A 24744-nucleotide genomic window follows, 5' to 3' on the forward strand; every position below is an offset into this window, starting at 1 on the left:
GTCGTTTCTTTGCCATCCCGCCCGCAGCTCGAATTCAGCGGAGCGAGCTGTCAACTTATTCTCAAGCCTTAGCCGGGTCTCAAATTTGTTACCTGCTCTTACTTACCGTCAAGCCATAACGCTTCGTTTTTAATTATTTTTCCTCCTTTTGCTCTCGCCCTTGTTTACACTTCTCTTCCTTTTCTCCTTGGTCATTTGACGTCAAGCCTCAACAGGAGACTCAAAGGACGTCCATTTTTTTAAGCCCCTCTTTATGCGTCCCCCGCCCCATTCAGCTGTCTTGTTCTGATTTTTCTGCCCTTTCTTTCGCTTTCTCAAGGCAGGAACAACTCCAGGCTCCGGGAACAGTCATTTCTTTGCTGGGTTCTGGGAGAGGATATAGGAGCAGCCATTTCCCAGACTCTGGCTCGAACCTTTAGAGACTGAACCTTTAGGGGGCAGGGACTTGATCTCGTACCACTCTGTGTCCCCACAGCGCCCAACAATGTCGTATATTCCAAGGGGCTGACTCTTTGTCTGCCGAAGGACTGTCATCATCTTCTTACATCAATTAGCCCCAGTCCTATGGATTCATCCTTTAGAACCTGTGTTGTCTGCATCCTCTCCTCTCCGGATCCTTTAAGACCATCCCAAGGGAAGCACGCGGTTCCCTGTCCTGGGTTCCTGCCACTCCTTCCTAGTCTGGAGCCAGCTTTGTCCTTCCTTACTTTATCCTACATGCTCCTGCCACATCTGCCCACTGAATATTGAACTTTTCATCCTCTTTCTCCCTGCATCCTAAACCCACAAACGTCCGATTTCATTTCATATCTAGTCAAGTATAAACACTTCTGGCTGCCTTTTGCCCAACTGACCCACAGAATGGAGAGAAACAATCACAGAAAACAAGCCACAAAGTTTTAGGATGTTTTGTTACGCAGCAAAAGCTAACTGATACACAAACTGAACTCCTTATTTTGGTGGGTCTTTTCAAGCCAAAGTTTTTTTCTTTGAAACGATCCACCTATTTTTTAAACATAAATCTCTTTCACAACTTTTGTGCTTCTGGTTTGAATTGATGAGGTAATGAAAACCTCTATGCAGATAGTAATTAATTACTGCTTGATGGAATGCCACACCTTTCTAACGTTTTATTTTCTCTTTCTTGTCAACTGTCATTCTAAATTCATTTTAGGTATGTCTCCCCTGGCCAATGAGCCAATTACCCTTCTAAATATAAATTCTGATCTTTTTAAACAAATGCATTTAATAATTTGTTTATGTACCAACGAAGCCAATGCAATATAATTAATATTAACACTAAGGTGATAAAAAGGATAAAATTATTATCATTAATATATCCTACATAATCCTTTTTATGAGTAGAAATTGTCTTTTAGTACACTTTATGTTTTTTTCTCTTTGGAATTCTAGTACACTTTATTTTCTTTTCTCTTTGGAATTCTATTACAGGCTCATGATTTTTCTCAGACTTGTTGCAGTGAAATGCAAAGCTTATTTCCTTTTTATTTTTCAAATTGTAACATCTTGATCGGTGGAAGATTCTTTAAGCTGGCTATTGCTGTCTTGGTGTGACCGCAGATATTCTGAACATATTTTGCTTTCTGGGAGTAAGATGTAAGAGGCCTCAATGTGTGGTACTAGCTACTTTTCACCAAACTTTGGTTCTATTAGTGGTATATTAGAAACTCCATTCAGGATTATAGGGATGCAAATCAAATTGTTCCATATGAGTCTGAAATTGTTGCCTCTGCTGCAGATCATTTTTGGCCACAGAGCTAAAAAAGTTATACTTTTTATAGGTCAAGAGTTTCTAATATAATTCCTACTTTCCTAATTCTTAGTTTTTATTCACAATTAAAAAGATTTAAAAATTTTATGTACAACCTATTTAAATTCAATACAACATTATCAATTAAGTTCAGTAGAAGGATGGATTCCAAGTTGCTAATCACATTTTGTGGAACACATTGAAAGATGGGAAAAAATTACCCAAGGGGAGAAGTCTACCAAATTCTTCATCATTAACTTTGGTTCCTGGGAACCAAATAAACAAATGTATGGGGGCTTCTTGGCTGAACTGTTCATCTTCTCACCACAGGGACTTTTCCAGAATCCTGATCATCAGAAAGTGGCTGAGGGTGTCTGTCAGCACCATTCTTCTCAAAGGCAAGTTCTTAGCAGGGACGGAAGTTGCTTCTTTTTTATTTCTGTCTCCAAGCGGTATTAGAACCAGGAAGATTTATTTTAAAAAAAGGTACTAGTTCAGTTTACAAAACTCTACGAAGTTTGTAAACACTAATAAATAGTTTGCAAAATGTTATGTGTGAATGTGCTTTCTCTTGAGAAGAGAGTTCATAGATTTCATCAGATTCTTGATGGAGTTTTGACATTAATAAAACAAAATAAAGTTATACAACAAGATCACACCACCGATCTAGTCCAATCCCTTCACTTAATGGATAAGTAAATGGAGATCCTGATAGAGCAAAGTCACACAGGTAAGTCAGTGGCAAAGCCCAGGGTAGAGAGCCAGGTAGGTGAGTTTGGTAAAGAAATTAGAAATCCTAACTCCTAGGATGGGGTTCTTCCTGTTATATGAAGCGAAAGCATGGAATCCTTACATCCAGAAATAGTGATTTGATGTATATGAGAAAAAAGGGAACATTGGAATTTGAAAGAAGGAATGGGAGGGTTATATAGGTTGAGCAAAAAAACTTTTACAGGATATTTCCCAATCAAAATTCTACGAGGCTTTTCTATAGGAACTGACAAACTGATTCTAAAATGTATATGGAAATTCAGAGGACCTAGGATATCCATTGAACAGATCGTGAACTTCAAACAAGAACTACCAGGAGACAAACAAATCAGTCTTAGAAAAAATGCAACCAGAATGCTTCCTAGAAGCGAGGATGACAAGAGTTCTCCTTGCTTAATTTGTCCATGTATGTCATCAGGAAAGACCAATTTCTAGAAAAGTACATCACGTTTGGTAGAGAGCCAGCAAAAAAGAGAGAAACCCTCAAAGAGATGGATTGACAGAATAGCAGCAACAGTGGAATGAAATGTATCAACAATCATGAAGATGGTGCAGGACCAGGCAACGCTTCGTTCTATTATGTATATGGTCCCCATGACTTGAAGCTGACTCAACGGCAATTAACAAAAACAATATGATATCCAAAGCAATACAGGAAAAGAAGAATAAAGTTGGGAAACTTACACTACCTGACTTTAAGACTTATTCTAAAGCTGCATTATCAAAACTGTACTGAGTGGTACTGGCATAGGGATCAACAAGGAAATCACTGGAATAAGATAGAGAGCCCAGAAATAGATGCACACTTAAGTGGTCATTTGATTTTTGACAAGATGCTAAAACAATCCAATGAGGAAAGATAGTCTTTTTAAGAAATAGTGCTGGAATAACTGAGTATCGCTATAGAAAAAAATAAACCTTGATCCCTTCTTCACACAGTACAAAAACATCAGTCGAAGATGGATTATAGACCTAAGCATACAACTATAAATACTGTAGAAGAAAACATACGAGATCTTTGTGACTCGTGTATAGTAAAGATTTCTTAGGCAGGGCATGGAAAGCAATAACCATAAAAGACCAAAGGATAAATTAAACTTTATAACAATTACAAATTCTGGTATGTCAAAACAAATCATTAAGAAAACAGAAAACATGGAAAAAAAATTTTGTAAGACAGATCTGACAAAGAACTGGTATCCAGAAATATATAGAGAATTCTTGTAACTCTATAGTAAATAGACAACCCAATTTTTTTAAATGGGCAAAATGTATCAATAGACATTCCACAAAGATAAATATATGAATCACTAATAAGCTCATGATAAAGTGCTCAACATCATTAGTCATTACCAAAAACCAAACCAGTTGCCATGGAGTTGATTCTGATTCATGGTGACCCTATGTGTGTCAAACTAGTACTGTGCTCAGTAGGGTTTTCAATGGCTGATTTTTTAGAATTAGATCCGCAGGCATTTCTTCCCAGTCACCTCTGGGTGGACTTGAACCTCCAACCTTTCAGTTAAGAGCTGAGGGCATTAACTGTTTCCACCACCCAGGGACTACTCATTAGTCATTGTTTTTAGTTGTTGTCAAGTTGGCTCCAAGTCATAGTGGCCTTATGTATAGCACAATGGAATGTTGCCTGTCCTGTGCTATCTTTATGATTGTTGCTGTATTTGAGTCCATTGTTTCAGCTACAGCATCAGTTCATCTCATCAAGGCCCTCCCTCACCCTTGCCGACTCTCCACTTTACCATCCATGGCATCCTTTTCTAGCGACTGGTCTTTCCTGATGACATGTCCAAAGTAAGTGAGCAGAAGTCTCACCATCCTCACTTCTAAAGCACACTCTGGTTGCATTTCTTCTAAGACTGATTTGTTTGTTCTCTGGCAGTCCATTCAATATTCTTTCCCAATATTCTTCTGTGTTCCTTTTTCATTGTTCAGCTTTCGCATGCACATGAGGTGATTTGGTCAGGCACACCCTAGTCTTCAAAGTCACGTCGTTGCTTTTTAAAACTTTAAAGGGGTCTTTTGCAGCAGATTTGCCCAGTGCCATACATAGTTTGATTTCTTGACTGCTGCTTCCATGGGCGCTGATTATTGATCCAAGTTGAATGAAATCATTGGCAACTTCAATTTCTCCTTTATTTGTCATGTTTATTAGTCCAGTTGTAAGGGCGTTAAGGAAACGTAAATTAAAACTACTAGGAAAAGCTAATATATACTTACAAGGATAGCTAAAACTAAACACTGATAACACCAAATGTTGACAAGGATTTGGAGCAACCAGAATTTTCATGTATTTTTGGTGGTAATGTAAAATTATATAACTACTTTGGAAAAAGTCTAGAAGTTTCTTGGAAAAGTAAACGGACACCTATCCTGCAGCCTAGCTACTCAATCCATAGGTGTTTACTCAAGAGAAATAAAAACATACATCCACAAAAAGACTTGTAGAATAATGTCCATAGAAGCTTTATTTATAATAGACAAAACATCAAAACAACGCAGATGTCCTAACAATATGAAAGTGAACAAACTGTGGTAAGTTGATAAAATGACGTGAATCACTGCTACACACACATCATGCATGAACCTCAAAAACACTATGCTGGTGAAAGAAATCCAAAGAGTACATACATTTTAATTCCAATTATATAAAGCTGGAGAACAGGCAAAACTAATCTCTGGTGAGAAAAAAATCAGACCAATGGTTGTATCCAAAGGGCAGTGGTTCCAGGTTTACAGAGAAGAGATATGAATAGAGTTTTCAGATAAAATAAAGGACACTCAGTTAAATTTGAATTTCAGAAAAGCAATGAATAATTTTTTAGGATAAGCATTTGTCATGCAATATTTGGGGGCATATCTGTACTAAAAACATTGCCCATTGCTTACCTGAAATGGAAATCTAACTGGGCATCCTGTTATTTCTTTTGTTCCTTTTTTTAAAAAATCTCATATTACCCTGTTTCTATCACATAAGTGAGAAGGAGAGTAAGGGGATCATTGAAGAAAAAATGCAGAATGGATACTATGTGCCAGGCACCATACTCAGTAATTTGTGGAAACACTTTCAAGACTGACGTGGCCTATGATGTATTTTGTTAAAAAAGAGATTCAAGATTCCAGAGGCTGTTCACCTCAATAAAAGTCATCGTTTGCTGAGTCACAGAAGTCCTAAACTGGACTGAGCAATGAGAATGAGAAAGAACTTTTTTTTCCCCATTTAACCATTTTTTAAAATTTTGTATTGTGCTTTAATTGAAAGTTAATTTCTCATTCAAAAATTTATACACATTGGCTGCAATCCCCACAATGTGACAGTACCCTCCCGCTTTCCACCCTGGGTTCCCTGTATCCATTCATCTTGTTCCTGTCCCTTTCTGCCTTCTCATTCTGCTTTTGGACAGGAGCTTCCCATTTGGTCTGGTATATCTGATTGAACTAAGAAGCACGTTTCTCACATGTATTATTTTTGTTTTATAGTCCTGCCTAATCTTTGCCTGAAGGGAATGGTTTCAGTTCAGTGTTAACAGAGTGTCCAGGGGCCATAGTTTCAGGGGTTCCTCCAGTCTCCGTCAGACTACGTCTGGTGTTTTTATGTAAATTTGAATTCTGTTCTACATTTTTCCCCTGCTCTGTCCTGGACTCTCTGTTGTGTTCTCTGTCAGTGTGGTCATTGGTGGCAGCCGGGCACCATCAAGTTCTTCAGGTCTCAGGCTGGTGAAATCTCTGGTTCATTTGGTCCTTTAGTCCTTTGGGCTAGTATTTTCCTTGTGTTTTTGGCTTTCTTAATTCTCCTTTGCTCTGAGTGGGATGCCATCAATAGATGTAACTTAGATGGCCGCTCACAAACTTTTAAGACCCCAGATGCTACTCACCAAAGTGGGAGGTAGAACATTTTCTTTATAAACTATGTTATGCCAATTGACCTAAATGTCCCCTGGAACTATGATCCCCAGGCCCCAGTCCCAGCTACTCTGTCCCTCAAAGGGATTAGATGTGTCTAGGAAACTTGTATGCTTTTGCTTTGGTACAGTTGGGCTGACTTCCCCTGTATTGTGTGTTGTCCTTTCCTTCACTGAAGTTGATCCTTGTCTGCTATCTAGTTTGTGATTTCCTCCCCCCTCCCCACCCTCGTAACCATCAAAGAATGCTTTTTTTCTGTGTTTAAACCTTTTCTTGAGTTCTTCTGATAATTGTCTTGTATGATATTTGTCCTTTTGTGACTGACCTATTTCACTCAGCATAATGCCCACCAGATTCATCCATGTTATGAGGTGTTTCAAGAATTCATCACTGTTCTTTGTCATTGCATAGTATTTCATTGTGCGTATGTACCATACTTTGTTTATCCATTCATCTGTTGATGAGCATTTAGGTTATTTCCATCTTTTTGCTATTGTGAATAGTGCTACAGTGAACATGGGTGTGCATATGTCTATTCATGTGACAGCTCTTATTTATTTCAGGTATATTCTTAGAAGTGGGATTGCTGGATCATATGGTATTTCTATTTCTAGCTTTTTAAGAAAGCACCATAATGTTTTCCAAAGTGATTGTTCCATTCTACCTTCCCACTAGCACTGTGTAAGAGTTCCAATCTCCCCACAACCTCTCCAACATTTGTTATTTTGTGTTTTTTGGATTAGTGCCAACTTTGTTGGGGTGCGATTGTTCTTTCCCTCTTCCTCCTTCCTTCCTTCCTTTTTTTCTTTCCTTCCTTCCTTTCATCTTCTAAATCTGGCAACCTCAGGCAAGAGAGAACTTTCTGAAGCAATGGTAATGTTTTATATTTTGATAGCAGTTCAAGGGTCACATATTTCATGTGGTTCTTCTGTCTAGACCAGCCCCTCATCTTTTTTTTCCTTTTTTGATGACATGGCATATTCCACATTTTATATTCATCTGGCAGTTTTCTTGTAGTGTCCCTTAGCATTGTTTTTCCCATTCCCTGAACTCCCTGTAAACTGGAAGTGAAGTCTAAAGACTTGATTTGATGCAGATTAAACATTTTTGGAAAACTACTTCCCAAGCGGTGCTGCGTACTTCATGTCAGATCCCATTCGGAGGCCCATAAGATCAGGTTGTTCCCACCGCTATTTATTTTTTAACAGCTTTATTGAACTATAACTCACATACCATACAATTAACCCATTTAAAGTGTACAATATTCTTTAGTATATTCACAGGGCTGTGCAACCAATGCTGAAATGTATCCCACTGTTATTGAAGATAAGTTTAATTACTCGGTTAAGGTGGTGACTACCAGAAAAGAGAGCCATTTTAATTCCTCTGTGAGAAACCCTAGTGGTGAAGTGGTTAAGAGCTACAGCTGCTAACCAAAAGTTCAGAGGTTCGAATCCACCAGGTGCTCTTGGAAACTCTATGGGGCAGTTCTACTCTGTCTTATAGAGTCGTTACGAGTCGGGATTGACTCAATGGCAACAGGTTTGTTTTTTTGGTTTTTTATGAGCCAATAGGAGCCCTGGTGGTACAGTGTTTCAGAGCTCACCTGCTAACCAAAAGGTTGGCAGTTTGAATCCACAAGCCGCTCCTTGGAAACCCTGTGGGGCAGTCCCACTCTGTCTTGTAAGGTTGTTACTGGAATTGAATAAGGTTCTTGCCTATCACTGGTCAAGAATGAGCAGGTAAGGCAGGAAGAGTTTTCCACACGAGCAAAGCTTTGTTGAAGAGGCTTGCAAGCGGGGAAGAGGAGAGCCTAAACTACACTCACCCAGTCTCACAGAACAAAAGACGTGCCTGGGTTTTTAAAAGATTCATGTTTATTCACAGGCATAGGCAGCGATATGTTAACTATGGTATGCACACAGCTGCTTTCTAAGATGGCTCCTGTCCTGGAGGGCTCTGCGATTTGTAGCATGACTTATTATGGGGTGTTGCACCTGCACAGTCTGAGTTCAATTCCCCAGCTGCGACTGCAGCCCCTCGCTGCCCCTGGTGGAAGGTCACACAGCGGTCACAGGTGGATGTTCTGCGCATGTCCCTGGGGCTGGTTTTATTCAGCTGTTTCTGAAAGACAACTTTAAAGAAGTTTGTGGGCTGTTTTCTCATACTCTGCCCCATTGTTCTGGGGAATGGCTTTGTTTCTGCGCCCTGCCTCATTTCCTGTTACTTCATTTGCAGGTTTGGGGGCCCCTCTGTTCCCTGTCTTAGGGTCAGTATGAGTTGGAATCAACTCAACAGTGAGTAGCCCCAGTGGGGCGGTGGGGATAGAAGTTTGATCCCTAGCAGAGAGTAAGCATTGGAGAAGTGGAGCTCAATTTACAAGGTCTTAAAAACCTTAGGAAAGCAAGTGTTAGGGTGGTAGCTTGAAGGGGTAGCAGAGTAACAACCACGGCAATTCTGAGTGAAACTCTGGCCAGCCACCACCCCTTTCCTCTACCTTCCATATGCCTGTGTTCTTGTATTCTCTTCCCTACCTGCTCATCTTTTCTAGCCCCTCTGACTGTAGTTCCGTGTTTGTACAGAACAGCTTTGCAGATAAGCTCAGGAAATCTGTAGCCCAGGTGAGAGGAAAGGGGAGGAAGCTCGTATTTGCTGAGCACTGACCAAATGCCAGGCCCTGGCACATGTTTTACCCAGGTTATCTTGTTTAATCCTCACAACCATCCTATGAGGTGGGTATTTTATAGAAAAGCAAACAAGTCTGGAGAGAATAAGTAATTTACCTGAGGTCATGTAGCAGGGATTTTGTGTGTACGAGAATTAAGTCTAAATATTATTTTTGAGGAAAATGGTGGCGTTCGTCTGCTCCCCCACCTCTCACTCCCACTACTCCTAGAGGCCTTCAGCCCCTTGAACCCTCTTTTTTTATTTACCTCTTTTCCTTCTCTCCTCAGCCTGAATCCAAAGTTGATCACATTGACTCTCACCAGTGTTGAGCGAAGCAGACCACCTCTGCTGACCTGGGACCTGGAATATAATAGTGACCACTTGAATTTGCCTGAGGTCAGGGCCTCTACAGTACACAAGTCCAGGAAATGTCATCAATATCGTAATCTGTGTGAATGGCGCCCCCTGGAGTTGTGCTATGCACAGTGTAAGTAGCAGTACCTGGAGATCCCAACTGAAGTCTCTCTCTTTCTCTCCCCCTCTGTAAAAATGTCATGGGGTGGCTTCTGGCCTCCTCTAACTTCCCAAGGCGGAAGGAAAATCAAGACCGAATAGCCCAAGGCTAATTCCTTGAGGTGGAGGTCAGACATGCCCCCTCTCTCCACTATCTGTACCAATTCTGACATTAACCATCCCTCCACAGCACTCTCTACTTCTCCGTGAGTTCAATAATTTGGTGCAATGGCCACACAGAACTCACAGACCATACTCACAGTTATGGGGTTTATTAGGTTACAATTCAGATTCAGAAGCACTCAGGATACAATTCTTCCATCCAGACAGCCTCGCATTATGTTTGCTAAATTAGAGGGTCAACGAAAACAAGGGAGACCCTCAATGAGACGAACTGAAACCATAGCAACAACGATGGACTCAAACATGCTAATGACCATGAAGATGATGCAGAACTGGGCAACCTTCTGTTATGTATAAGGTTGCCATGAGTTGGAGGCTACTCAATGGAAACTAAAAACAACAAGAGTATCCCTTAGAAACTGAGACAACAATCTGTAAGTGTATATATACAAGAGTATAGAGTGTTTCTTATGGAACAACAATCAAAAAGGGAATTATTGAATATATGTATGGTCTGTCAACACCATGGAATTTATGTCGTTTTTAAAAATAATGAATTAGAATTATATCTATTGACTTGGAGAGGTTTTTATGACATATAGCTTAATGACAAAGTAAAGATGCAGAAAGTACGTATAGCATAATTTTTGTAAAATAATATTCAAATCCCTCTAAAAAAAAAAACAGCCTCTTAGCTGTGCCTGCAGCCATACCTCTCTCTAGCCCCTGGCCTCTGCCCTTCTTGGGCAAGTGTTACAAAGCTCTTTCAGCTCTGCCAATAAGTGCCCTCGAGGCACCCAACTCTGCCAGTAAGCCTTCACCGAAGACACTCAGGTCTAGCTCTGTGGGTCAGCAAATCTAGCTCCACCAAGTGCCCGGGGGCACCCTATTCCACCAGCAAACCTCCTTCGAGAAGGCACTCAGGTTTCTTGCTCCATGGGCTGGGAAGCCTACCACTCTGTCTCCTTCTGGTCTCCTGCCAGTATTCTGGTTCTGCTGCCTCTGCTGCTACCGTTTCTCTGCTGCTGCTTCTTGCGGTCTTGGTATCTTCGGTATTAAAGCTCTCTCTCTGTCTCCTGGGTCTAGGAGGGCCTTAGCACAGGGATCCCAGGTCTAAAGGGCATACTCTGCTTCTAGCTGCTCTTCCTTGGTGGTGGTGAGATCCTCTCTTCCCACCTCTGGGATGGCTCATTTTAAGCCCAGTGGGATGGCAAAACTGACAAAACCCCTTGGTAGGCCACAATTACCTTATTTGCATAGTCCCACTCAATCACTTGGGTGGAAGTTACAGAACCATGGCAAGAAAGGCCATACAAAAGTAATTCATCACACTGCACCCTCCCTCCCTTTCTCTCTTTCTCCTTTGTTCTCTTTTCCTCCTTCCCTCCCTCCCTCCCTCCCTCCCTCCCTCCCTCCCTCCCTCCCTCCCTCCCTCCCTCCCTCCCTCGCTCTCCCCCCCCATTTCTTGAACCAGCAAACAAGATGTGGAAAGGACATATGTGAGCTCAAGGTTTCAGTCATGTGAGTAGACCAGGCTACCTGGTGTGTCCTTGTTCCTTGTGGAGGCATACCTGAAGTTCATTGATCTCAGCAGTTTGCACAGAGTGAAGAATCCTCCAGAAGTACAGGCCTGCTACCTTTATAGTGTTTTTAGGGTAACGCATGCTGGGAACCCAGAGTCTTCTACTTTGTGCAAATCTCTAGCTAGTATGTTTATCAGCCAGTCAGTGTTGTGGTGGCCAAGGCATTCACAACCTGGTGTAGCTCATCTTTCAGCTCTCCAGATGGTTGGAATGCGTGGATGTATTTTTCGTCAAGTACCTGTGTTTACCAAGCAACGGTTTTGGGGCCTGCCCCTGCCACACAGTCCTTTGAGTGTTCCTAGTCAACCCTTATGCAGTGAGGCTCACCAAATTACATTCTTATGGCTCCCCAGCCACTTGTAGAAGTTATTGCTCATCTTGATAAAACAAGATTATTACCAAGAGTAGTTCAGGGCCAGGACACTCAGTGTGAAATTTCTCCCTCCTGCCTGACATTTGGTTGTCTGGGGCAATATTTGATAGTTGTGGCTATCCCTTTAGCAATTTTATCATTCGTTGCAACTCATATTGTCCTTCATCTTTCTCTGCCACCATTTCATGGTCTCTGAATTCTCTGAAATTACCTGTCTCTGCCTGGTTGCCTGAGTCAGGTATAAATTGGATATAAGTTTGGCTGGGTTGAAATAGACCCAGAATGATGGTGAATTAAATTAAGACAATTTTATTTTTCTTGCATGTAAAAAGTTCAAGTTAATATGGAGGCTCCGCTTCACGAAGACTTCAGCAGCCAAGACTCCTTCTATCTTGTTATTCCACCATTCCTGCAGTGATTTCCTTATTCACATCTGGGGATAGCATTCCAGCCAGCGGGAATGGGAAAAGTGAAAGGGGAAGGAGAGTCCATTCCATTTGAGTGTCTGACCCAGAAGGTGCACGCCACGTCTACTCATGTCCCTTTGGTTGGAATGTTTCTAGCTGCAACAGAGGCTGGGAAATGCAGTCTTTATTCAGGGCCTCATGTGCCCATCTCACAATTTTAGTCTTATGGAAAAAGGGCAGTCTGTGCCACAGGCTAGTTCCAGACTGTTGGCCTGTCTTGTCAGACCCTCCATTTCCATAGGTTAAGGCTTTTAGCCTTCTCTTGGTTGTGAAACAAACAAACAAAAAAACCATCACCTCCTCCTGATAGTCCGTTTATATCTCGGTCCACCACTCCTGCCTTGGTGATGCTGGATGTCTTAGTCATCTACTGCTGCTATAACAGAAATACCACAAGTGGGTGGCTTTAACAAACAAAAATTTATTTTCTCACCGTTTAAAAAGCTCATTGCCATGGAGTCAATTCGGACTCACAGGGACCTTATAGGACAGACTAGAACTGCCCCATAGGGTTTCCAAGGCTGTAAATCTTTATGGAAGCAGACTGCCACATTTTTCTCCCATGGAGTGGCTGGTGGGTTAGAACCCCCGACCTTTTGGTTAGCAGCCAAGCACTAAATCACTGCACCACCAGGGCTCCGCTCACAGTTTAGGAGGTTAAAAGTCTGAATTCAGGGTACCAGCTCTAGGGGGAGGCTTTTTCTGTCTGCTCTGGGGGAAAATCCTTGTCTCAGCTTCTCTAGCTAGCAATCTTCGGAATTTCTGAGCTTGAAGGCTGATTTGCCTCAGTCTCTTCGGCAGTGGGTTTGGCTTTTTTTTTTTCTTCAGATAGTGTAAGTCTTCCCTGCCTGCTTTTTTTCTGTGCCTAATCTGCTGCTCTTTTATATCTCAAAAGTGATTGCTTTAAGACATACCCTACACGGATATGTACTCATTAAGATACCCGTACGTATCCAAAAAAAAAAAAAACAATAAAAAAAACCCCACCGCTGTGGAGTCAATTTCGACTCATAGCAACCCTATAGGACAGAGTAGAACTGCCTCATAGAGTTTCCAAGGAGAGCCTGATGGATTTGAACTGCTGACCTTTTGGTTAGCAGCCATAGCACTTAACCATTACTCCACCAGGGTGAGGAATTTATAGCACATATTTTTTGGCGACACAATTCAATCCATAACACTGGCGATCAAGTTTTGCTGAAACCATTCTAGAAGTAAGGTGACTTTGAGGTTATAGAATGCTTATCGTCTGTCTAGAGTCCGTTATCTCCTCCAGCTTCACGAATCCCCTAGCCACTGCTGGCAAAATGGACAAAGAAGTATTTAATAAAGCAATGTCCACATACAACCCCACACTCACCCCTCCGTTTTGAGATTCCTTTCAGTGAAGGCTGAGTAGAGGATACTCCCTTTTCACCTGTTGATAGTTCTTGTATGCTGTTCCTGGTTTTGGTAGAAAGCATGTCTTGTAGTTTATATTGGGGTGATGGTGTATATTTGTTTCTCTGAAAGTCTAGCCCATCTTCTATTTACTCCCACTGCCTCAGGTAGATGGAATGATGGGGAGAAAATCCAGGTTGTGTCCTGAGAGAGGGTCAGCCTTGCACATCAAGGGTGATAAAATGAGTTCCTTGATTGAGCAATAGTGGCAATTTTTCATACACCTGAAGATATGATAGTTGCCAAGGTTCCCCACGGTTGCAGAAGCAGTAGCCACTCAAAATAATAATCTTATGACATGAGGTCTTTCCTGGTTTTGGAATATTGTTTGCATATATACCATGCCATCCTGGCATATTGTTACTCACACCTAATATATAGGCATGAGACCTATATATTATCAACTGGTCAAATGGCAGGTCCATTTGGTTCCTGGGTTGTTGGTGCCTTATGGGGGGTAAGACAGCATACAGGACATGTCCTGGCATTGTCACTGCTTCATATTTTAATACTGGATCATGATCTCACGCACAGAGAAGCATAGTGACATGTCTTCAGGGTCCTAATCCCTCATAAACCATAAGGCTAACTCAGTCTGTCAGGTGAGATTATTTACCTGAGCATTTCAGTGGCTCAAGGGTGTGTGCCCTTATGAGATGAGCTCTTGAGTTGGGGGTATTCATCACCTCTTCACAGTCTCACCACAGCTCCTACCTCACAAGGAATTCCCCTTGATGAATCCAATCCTGGGCCTTCTAGGTCACTGAGTGCTCTGTTATCCCCACTGTGATACCTCAGGAATTTCTGTAGATATTTGGGTTATGATTTCCTCTTGTCAGATGCTTCACAGACCCCTGGGCTTATTGTCTGGGCCCTCCATTTGTCAGAATACACACTCTTATCATAGTCCTGGGTCTTGGAGACTTGGTCCACTCCTGGGAGAATGTGTAGCATAGTTTTATTTAATGCAAAGTTGGCCACTGTGAGATGCATCATCTTAAGAACCTTTCTTTCTGACCAAAGTGGGTTGTTACTTCTTTACTGTATTGGTTCTCTTGAGGTTGCCATAATAAAGTACCACAAATTGGGTGGTTTAAAAAAATAGAAATTGGGCCTGACAGAGACTGGAGAAACCCTGAGAGTATGGCTCCTGGACACCCTTTTAGCTCAGTAATGAAGTTATTCCTGGGGTTCACACTTCAGCCAAAGATTAGACAGGCCCATAAAACAAAACAAGATTAAAGGGGCACACCAGCCCAGGGGCAAGGACAAGAAGTCAGGAGGGGACAGGAAAGCTGATAATGGAGAATCTAAGGTTGAGAAGACAAGAGTGTTGACATGTTGTGGGGTTGGTAACCAATGTCACAAAGCAATACGTGTACTAACTGTTTAATGAGAAGCTAGTTTGCTCTGTAAACCTTCACCTAAAGTGCAATAAAATGATAATTTTTAAAAAGTAGAGATTTATCATCTCACAGTTCTGGAGGCTAGAAGTCTGAATTCAAGGTGTCAACAGGGCCGTGCTCTCTCTGAAGGCTCTAGAAGATCTTCCCTTGCCTCTTCCTAGCTTCTAAGGGTTGCTGGCAATCTTGGCATTCATTCCCTCGCTTGTAGACACATCACTTCAATCTCCACCTCCATCTTCACGTGGCTGTCTTCCCTCTGTGTCTCTCCATCCCTGTATCTTTTCTCTTCTTATAAGAATACCACTCACATTGGATTAGGACCCACCCTACTCCGGTATGACCTCACGTTAACTAGTAACATCTTCAAAGACTTTATTTCTAAACAAGGTCACGTCCTCAGGTACCAGAGATTAGGACTTCAACATATCTTTTTGGGGGACACAATTCGATCCATAATACTTTTACTTATTTACTCAGCTCTTCTAGGCCCTGGGGATGTAATAGAGGACAGAATAAAGTCCTAATGCAGGTTGGTGTTTCAAAAACCCCTGCTTCTTTGCGTCTTGGAGGAGGGCTATGATTCTGTCTGCCTGAGGATGTGGTATTGACTAGTGTTAACCACCTCTAATGGGTGGGGCAGAACAAGCCTTTCCTGGGTGTGTCCCCAACACTCACAGGGCGTGCCTCATGCTGACATGGCACACTGGTACCCGCGCCCTCAACTTCCTGAATATCCATCTCCACTCCTTTTGACTGGTCTGCTACTATGCAGTTGACCCCACTTTTGCTAGCCTGGAATGGGGTGTACTCTTAAACACCTACTCTAACCAAAGGCCTGTTCTTGAGATGGTGGAGGTCACCTGGAAGACCTGAAGCCTCATGCCCAGAGGCCATGGGACATTGCTTCCTCACTCTCTGCCCACTTTATTAATACCTTGACATGGGGCTTCCTGTTTCCTGGAGGTCCTGAAGTTAAGACCTCACCCTGGAAGTGCTTATTCTTTTGCTTTCACAAGTCCTTGTGAGGGTGTAGGAATGTAGTTGAACCTCTTCCCCCCTTTCTCTTGTTCATAAACAAGGGCTTAGGATTTAGGTTTGGCCCACGATCCCCATTTCCTCCTACTCATCATCAGTTTCACTTTTTTTTCTTTGCTCCAAGTGTGTTGGGACCAATGGATGCATCTTCAATGGCCGCTTGAAAGCTTTTAAGACCCCAGACACTACTCACCAAAGTGGGATGCAGAAGATTTTCTTAATTACCTTTGTTATACCAGATGACCTAGATGTCCCCCGAAACCATGGTCCTCAGAGCCCAGCCCCATCTTCTGTCCCCAAAGTGTTTGGTCGTGTTCAGGAAACTTAGCTTTTATTCTAGTCCAGTTGTGCTGAATAGTCAGTTTCACTTTTGGACTGCCCCCCTTCCTGGAGCTTGTCTGGAGAGCCCCCTACTCCTTACTCTTGCCCTCTCTCAAATGTCCTCCAAGCTTACCTGTGCTTTCCATAGTGGTCAGCTCGAAATCTGGCAGAGTCCGGCTAAAGAATGATTTGAGAAAGGGCTAGTTGGGCAGCTCAATGGGAATACTCCTTTTAAATTAGGAGGTCATAGCACTGTAAACTGCCTTCAGTTCCTCACCTCCAGGCTTGTAGGTTGTCTCAGTGCATGTGGAGTGCTACAAGCATTTAGCAATCCACCCCATAGGCTGAGACTGAGTACCTCTATTCAGAGCCTAGCGCGTAGCATGCATTCACCACCACCCCCGTCACCTGCTCCAAACCAGGAAGCAGAAGTCCGGGAAGGCTGACTTGAGCCACAGCCCCCCTTCCTTTCCATAAACCTTCAGCTCCTTTAATCTCTGGATCTCAGGATGTTCGTGAGTGCCTAATCAGGCCATCTCTGTAACAGGGATGTGCAGAGTGTTTCATTCTTCTTGAACTTTCCTTGCTCCTCTCTTGAACTGAAAGGTCATTCTAACAAAATCCTGCCTACATCTGCCAAATGGGGTGTGGCAGCCGCGAATGCTGGACTGTTGGACGATTGCTGAGAACAGTGACATGGTGTTTTCACTTCATTTTATTGCCAGGCAAGCACCCAGGCTGTGCGAAGACTGCTCACGAGGTCAGGAATAACAGTGGTGAGATGGTTATGGCTCCTCAGTGCCTCCTTTGCTCCTCATGGAGGCATTCCAGAAGTTCTGTGGTCACAGCAGCCTCAGGAGGGAGGGACCTGCCAAGTCACAGGTAACCAGACTCATCGGGTCGCTACCTTTTATATCGTTTTAATTTTGGGGGCCTTGTGGCACAGTGGTTAAGAGCTCAGCTGATAACCAAAAGGTCAGCAGTTTGAATCCACCAGCTGCTCCTTGGAAACACTTTGGGCAGTTCTCCTCTGTCCTATAGGGTCACTATGAGTTGGTATCAACTTGATGGCAATGGTTTTGTTTTGGTTTCTTGAATGTTGTGGGTGAGATGAGACTGAGGTGTCACCCAGGTCTAACGTTCCTGATTTCTTGCCTAGCCAAGGCCTGCTGTCCAAACCAGTTGTCATTGAGTGGATCCCAGCTCATGGCCACCACATGTATTTCAGAGTAGAACTGTGCTCCACAGAGTTTTCAATGGCTGATTTTTCAGTAGATCACCAGGCCTTTCTTCTAAGGTACCTCTAGGTGGATTTGAACCTCCAACCTTTCGGTCTACAGTAACTGTTTGCACCACACAGGGACTTTATTTCTTGCAATTGCATCTTTATGCTGGGGCCTGATCTCCATGCCAAGCTATTGAAGTGTCCCTGGGAACATCCTGTCCTATTCTTCTCATCCATGGTTCTGACAACCATTTTGTTTTCCCTCTTCTTAAGTTCAATACTCATCCCATCCCCTCATTTTCTTGACAACTTGGTTTCCTGTTTCACTGAAAAAGTTGAGGCCATCCCATAAGATCCTTCTTAATTTCTTCTTTCTGGTCTCCAAGGCCAACTTCCTCCCCTGTTGCCTTGAATTCATCCCCTCCCACCAGACCTTTCTCTGTCTGAAATGTGCTTTCTCTCTTCATCCTCTCCTTCTCTGATGGCTTCCTCCCCTGAGGCTATAATGATACTCAAGTCTCTTTGTCTCTTGCATTGTGAACCTAGTGCTAAATCTCAAGCTTTCTTCCCTCCCATGTTGCACACTTCATAAACATAATCTTAGTAGCTGTACTATATGATATGGTGTGGAAGTATCAACATGTACTTAACCACTTTTCTGCTGTTATGCTCATATGTTTAGGTGCTTCTAATTCTTTGTCATTATAAATAAAATGCAAACAATATTACTGTGCATTAAGAAATCTCTTTTCCCTAAAAAAAAAAAAAAAAATCCCTTAATTAGTCTTCTTTGCTGTCGATTCAAACTCATAGAGACCCTACAGGACAGAGTAGAACTGCCCCATGTGGTTTCCAAGGATCAGCTGGTGAATTCGAACTGCCGGCCTTTATGGTAGTAGCTGAACTCTTAACCACTGCACCGCCAGGGCTCCATAAAATGAGTTAATCCATATTAAATATTTAGGCAGGCGCTTGACACGTAATAAGAGCTCAATAAATGTTAGAAATGACAATAATTATCTAATCTAATTAGATAATATTTATCTAATTAGATAATAATATTAATAATAATTAGATAATAATATTTATCTAATTAGATAATTGTTAGATAATTATCTAATTAGATTTTATCTAATCTCCGCTTCCTTTGTTTTTTAAATTTTATTGTGCTTTAGATGAAAGTTTACAGCGCAAATTAGTTTCTCATTCAAAAATTTATACATGAATTGTTTTGTGATAGCAGCTGCAATCCCTGCAGTGTGTCAGCACTCTCCCACTATACACACGGGTTCCCTGTATCCATTCGTCCACTCTCCCTGCCCATTTCTGCCTTCTCATCTTTGCTTTTGGACAGGTGTTGCCTATTTGCTCTTGTATACTACATTGAACAAAGAAGCACATTCCTCACGTGTTACTGTTAGTTTTATAGGCCTGGCTAATCTTTGGCTGAAAGGCGGACTTTGGGAGTGGCTTCAGTTCCGAGTTATCAGGGTGTCTTAGGCTGGGTTCTTTAGAGAAGCAAAACCTGTGTAGCATATAAATACATATAGAGAGAGATTTACATAAAGGAAATGGCTCTCACAGTTGCAGAGGCTGAAAAGTCCCAAGTTCGTGGGTCAGGCTGGATGCCTCTCCTGGCTCATGTAGTTGCAGGTGCTGGTGAATCCAGGGTTGGAATGTCATATATCAGGCGTCTGGATCACAGACTGTAGAGGCAGACAAATCCCAAGATCGGCAGGTAAGATGACGGGTAAGCTGCTAACTCAAGTCCCAAGAACCAGAGGTCAGATGAACAGGAGCCAGCTGCAGGATCCAGAGCAGGCAAAAGCCAGTGAGCCTTGCGGAAAGTCCACCTGTATTGGATGCAGACCACATCCCCAAGGAAACTCGCTTTCAACTGATTGGTTGCTCACAGCAGATTTCATCATGGAGGTGATCACGTTATATCAGATCTCATTATGGAGGTGATTACATCATTAAAAAGGTGCCAAACTACATCATAACTGCCAAACCACTGAGAACCATGGCCTAGCCAAGTTGACATACAAATTTAAACCATCACGCAGGGTATCCAGGGGCCATAGTCTCGGGGGTTCCTCCAATCTCCGTCAAACTGGTAAGTCTGGTCTTTGTGAATTTGAATTTTGTTCTGCATTTTCCCCCTGCTCTGTCCGGGACCCTCTATTGTGATCCCTGTCAGAGCAGTCAGAGGTGGTAGCCACCATCCAATTCTTTTGGGCTCAGGCTGGTGGAGGCTGTGATTCATATGGTCCATTAGTCCTTTGGACTAATATTTTCCTTGTGTCTCTAGTTTTCTTCATTCTCCTTTGCTCTGGATGGGATGGGGCCAATACATGTATTTTAGATGGCTGCTCGAAAACTTTTAAGACCCAGACACTACTCGCCAAAGTAGGATGTAAAATATTTCCTATATGAACTATGTTATGCCAGTTGACTTAGATGTCCCCCAACAGCATGGTCACCAGCCTTCTGCCTCAATAATTCGGTCCCTCAAGGTGTTTGGATGTGTCCAGGAAGCTTCTATGTCTTTGCCTTGGTCAAGTTGTGCTGACTTCCCCTACATTGTGTGCCGTCTTTCCTTTCACCAAAGTTAACACTTGCCTACTATCTAGTCAGTGATTTCCGCTCCCAACCCCTCTCCTCCCTCGTAACCATCAAAGATTTTGTGTGTGTGTGTAAATCTTTTCTTTTTTTTTTTTAATATGGCCTCATATAATACTTGTTCTTTTATGATTGACTCTGCTCAACATAATGCCTCCAGATTCATCCATGTTGTGAGATATTTCTTAGATTCATCATTGTTCTTTCATCACTTTCTTATCTAAACATCTCAAAGGAGTTGACTCCACTCACTCTCCCCTTTAACACCTCCCATTTAATCCTCAGCCCACTGAAACTGATCTCATGAAGGTTATGTCTAGTTGCCAGACCCCGTGACAACCTTTTAGTTCCTGTTAGGCCTCTTTGCTGCTTTTGCCACTGTTGTACATTCCTCCTCTTAAAATTTTTATTCCTCTGGCTTTTGTGGCTCTCTTTCTATTTCTCTGTTTCATCTCTTTTGTGGACTTCTCTTCAAGGCTTCTGTCTCTGTCCAGAGCTGGGACACTGACAGGGTAGTTGATAGGAAGTTAGGGACTCGGGGCAATAAGAGTGCAGCATGAGACTCCTGGGGTCCCGTAAGCTACCACATGAGGGAAAAGTATTTATTAGTTTGATCCATTGCTGATATTTGATCATCAGCCTATAAAAACAGCAATTTTATCTGGTTCAATCTAAAATTTTCAAAGTTGCTTCAGCAGGGCCCCTATGAACGACACGTAAGCCGATTATGATCTAGTTGATTCCCACTCGTGGCAATCCCCTGTGTTACAGAGTGGCACTGCAATTCCATAGAGTTTTCAGTTGGTGACCTATTGGAAGCAGATCACTAGGCCTTTCTTCCTAGGTGCCTCCAGTTGGGTTCGAACTGTCAACCTTTTGGTTAGTAGTCAAGGACTTAACCATGTGAGCCCCTGAGGGCCCCGCAACTACATTTAAGACAAGGATCTTAGGTGGCCTGCCTAGTCAGAGGAAACTAGGAACAAATTACATCAGAGAAGCCTCCTTTTTACAACTAGCAACACTGTAGTTACAGAAAGTAGCATATAGTGTCAGTTTTGAGTTGCCAGAGTCTTATTTGAAGCCACATATAGCCATAAAGCAGCTCTTTTTCCTGCTGAAAAGTTTACAGTTGACTTTAAAATTGCCCTCACTATTGCAGGAGGACAGAGAAGTACAGTAAATCTCTGTCTCTGAGACTGGGAAGCCTGCTCTGGGGTAATTTTTCAGAGTAGGCGCCAAAGTTCTATCATTTTATGAATCTGCACAGCAGGCTCTAAGGAAGAGTAGCGGCTAGTTTTAGAGATAGAGTTGGTAAAGACTTGGCACTTATAAGGAAAATCCTGAAAATTCTCTGCAAAAGAACACAAGTCTTGATATAAGGAGGCCTCCACTTGAGCACAGAGAATGAGCTGCTTACTCCTATGGGACCTGAATCAAGTCAAACTCTCTGAGCCTCAGTTTCTTCATCTACAAATGGGGTTGTTAATACCTACCTCTTAAGACTGTTTTGAGGATTACAAGACATAGACTCTGCTCTGAAAATGCTAGCTTTTATGACATGGGTCGTAGAAGATGTCAAGCAGTTTGCATACATCAGGCTGATGAAAAAAGAAGATCTGAACGAAACAAGATAAAGATAAGTCACCAGAGATCTTTGGTTAAGGACTGAAAGTTAATACCACACTCCCACTCTATAGTATCAATATTTTGCTGCACTTTTATTTACGCTTAAATTTACAGCTTAATAACTACCTATGGTTCTTGTATTAGTCAGAATTCCCCAGAGAAACAGAACCAATAGATGTATGTACATATATAGAGAGAGAGAGACAGAGTACGTGTATGTGTATATACCAAACCTATTACCGTCAAGTTGATTCCAACTCACGGTAACCCCATATACAACACAGTAGAACTGCTCCACAGGGCTTTCTTGGTCGTACTCTTTATGGAAGCAGGTTGCCAGGCCTTTCTTCTGTGGTGCCACCGGATGGGTCCGAACTGTCAACCTTTCAGTTAGTAGTCAACACGTGTGTGTATATGTAAATATATATATACGTGTGTATATGTAAATATATATATACGTGTGTATATGTAAATATATATGTGTGTGTATATGTAAATATATATATTTACGTATATATACATATTTACGTATGTGTATATATTTACATATATACGTGTGTATATGTAAATAATATATATACACACACATTTATGTATGTATATACACACATATATATACATATATATATATATACACAAAACCAAACCCAGGGCCGTCAAGTAGATTCCAGCTCATAGCGACTCTATAGGACAGAGTAGAACTGCCCCATAGAATTTCCAAGAAGCGCCTGGCGGATTCGAACCGCTGACCCTTTGGTTAGCAGCCATAGCACTTAACCACTACGCCACCAGGGTTTCCTATATATATATATATATGGATCCCTGGTGGCCCAATGGTTAAGATAGGGCTGCTAACAAAAAGGCTGGCAGTTCGAATCCACCAGCCACTCCTTGGAAATCCTATGGGGCTGTTTTATTCTGTCCTATAGGGTTGCTATTAGTCAGAATCGACCCGACGGCAACAAGTTTAGTTTTATATATATATATACACACACATATATATGTATGTCGTTATAATACTTTACATTGTCTTCAGCCACCCTTTGAAATCTTCTGTTCAGCTTTTTTACTTCATCATTTCCTCCTTTTCCTTTAGCTATTCGACATTCAGGAGCAAACTTCAGAGTCTCTTCTGACATCTATTTTGGTCTTTTCTTTCATTCTTGTCTTTTTAATGACCTCTTGCTTTCTTCATGTATGAGGTCCTTGATGTCATTTCGCAACTTTTCCAGTCTTCAGTCATTAGTGTTGAACACTTCAAATCTATTCCTGAGATGGTCTCTAAATTCAGGTGGAATATACCCAAGGTCATACTTTGGCTCTCTTCGACTCGTTCTTCAGTTTCAACTTGAACTTGCATGTGAGAAATTGATGGTTTGTTCCGCAGTCGGCCTCTGGCCTTATTCTGACTGATGATACTGAACTTTTCCATTGCCTCTTTCCACAGACGTAGTCGACTTGATTCCTGTGTATTCCATCTGGCAAGGTCCATGTGTATAGTTACCGTAATGTTGGCGAAAAAAATCATTTGCAATGAAGAAGTCATTGGTCTTGCAAAATTCTATCATGTGATCTCCAGCATCATTTCTATCACCAAGGCCATATTTTCCAACTACTGAGCCTTCTTCGTTTCCAACTTTCGCATTGCAATCACCAGTAATTTTCAGTGCATCCTGATTGCATTTTTTATCAATTTCATACTGCAGAAGTTGGTAAAAATCTTCAATTTCTTCAACTTCGGCCTTAGTGGTTGGTGTGTAAATTTGAATAATAGTCGTACTAACTGGTCTTCCTTGTAGGCATATGGATATTATTCTATCATTGACAGCGTTGCACTTCAGGATAAATCTTGAAGTGTTCTTTTTGACAATGAATGTGATGCTATTCCTCTTCAAGTTGTTGTTTCCAGCATAGTAGACCATATGATTGCCTGATTCAAAATGGCTAATACCAGCCTATTTCAGCTCGCTAATGCCTAGGATAGCAATGTTTTGCGTTCCATTTCATTTTTGATGATTTCCAATTTTCCTAGATTCATACTTTGTACATTCTATGTTCCAATTATTAATGGATGTTTGCAGCTGTTTCTTCTCATTTTGAGTCACGCCACATTAGCAAATGAAGGCCCCAAAAGCTTGGCTCCATCCAAGTCATAAAGGTTGACCCTGCTTTGAGGAGGCAGCTCCTCTGTAGTAGTATTTTGAGTGCCTTCTAACCTGAGGGGCTCATCTTTAGCACTATATCAAACAATGTTTCGCTGCTGTTCATAAGATTTTCACCAGCCAATTTTTTCACAAGTAGACCACTAGGTCCTTCTTCCTACTCTGTCTTAGTTTGGTCGACCCTGCTGGTATTTGAAATACTGGTGATATAGCTTCCAGCATCACAGCAACATGTAAGCTACCACAGCACGACAAACTGACAGACGAGTGGTGGATAGAGAATATATAGAAAGAATGCCTATAGATACAGTGTGTGTGTACATACACATATGTGTGTTAGAGAGACAGATTGAGAGAGATTTATTTTAAGGAATTGTCTCATGGGATTGTGACAGCTGGCAAGTCCAAAATCCATAGATCATGTGACAGTGTGGAAACTTCAGCAGAATATCTCTACTAGCCTTTTTTCTTTTATTGTACTTTATTTTATTATTATTATTGTACTTTAGATAAAGGTTTACAGAACAAACTAGCTTCTCATTTAACAGTACATTTATTGTTCTGCGATATTGGTTACCAATCCCACGACATATCAACACTTTTCCTTCTCAACCTTGGGTTCCCTATTACCTGTTTTCCTGTCCCCTCCTGCATTCTAGTACTTGCCCCTGGGCTGGTGTGCCCCTTTAGTCTCTTCCTGTTTTATGGGCCTGCCTAATCT

At 41.9% G+C, this 24744-nt stretch overlaps 1 protein-coding gene across 3 annotated transcripts in view; it reads left to right on the forward strand.

The window, feature by feature from the left end:
- The first annotated feature begins 9434 nt into the window (after nucleotides 1–9434).
- The window catches only part of LOC126076535 (uncharacterized), a 52826-nt gene continuing 37516 nt past the window's right edge, over nucleotides 9435–24744 (forward strand). For 2 of the 3 annotated variants that reach the window (XM_049885137.1, XM_049885138.1), the window contains exons 1-2: nucleotides 9442–9614; nucleotides 17114–17270. The gene's annotated coding sequence lies outside the window, so the exon portion shown is untranslated. Of the gene's footprint in view, nucleotides 9615–17113; nucleotides 17271–24744 lie in introns of all 3 variants that reach the window. The other variant, XR_007517480.1, reaches the window with a different exon arrangement.

Source organism: Elephas maximus, chromosome 4 (assembly GCF_024166365.1).
Source record: "Elephas maximus indicus isolate mEleMax1 chromosome 4, mEleMax1 primary haplotype, whole genome shotgun sequence".
NCBI classification, from domain to species: domain Eukaryota; kingdom Metazoa; phylum Chordata; class Mammalia; order Proboscidea; family Elephantidae; genus Elephas; species Elephas maximus.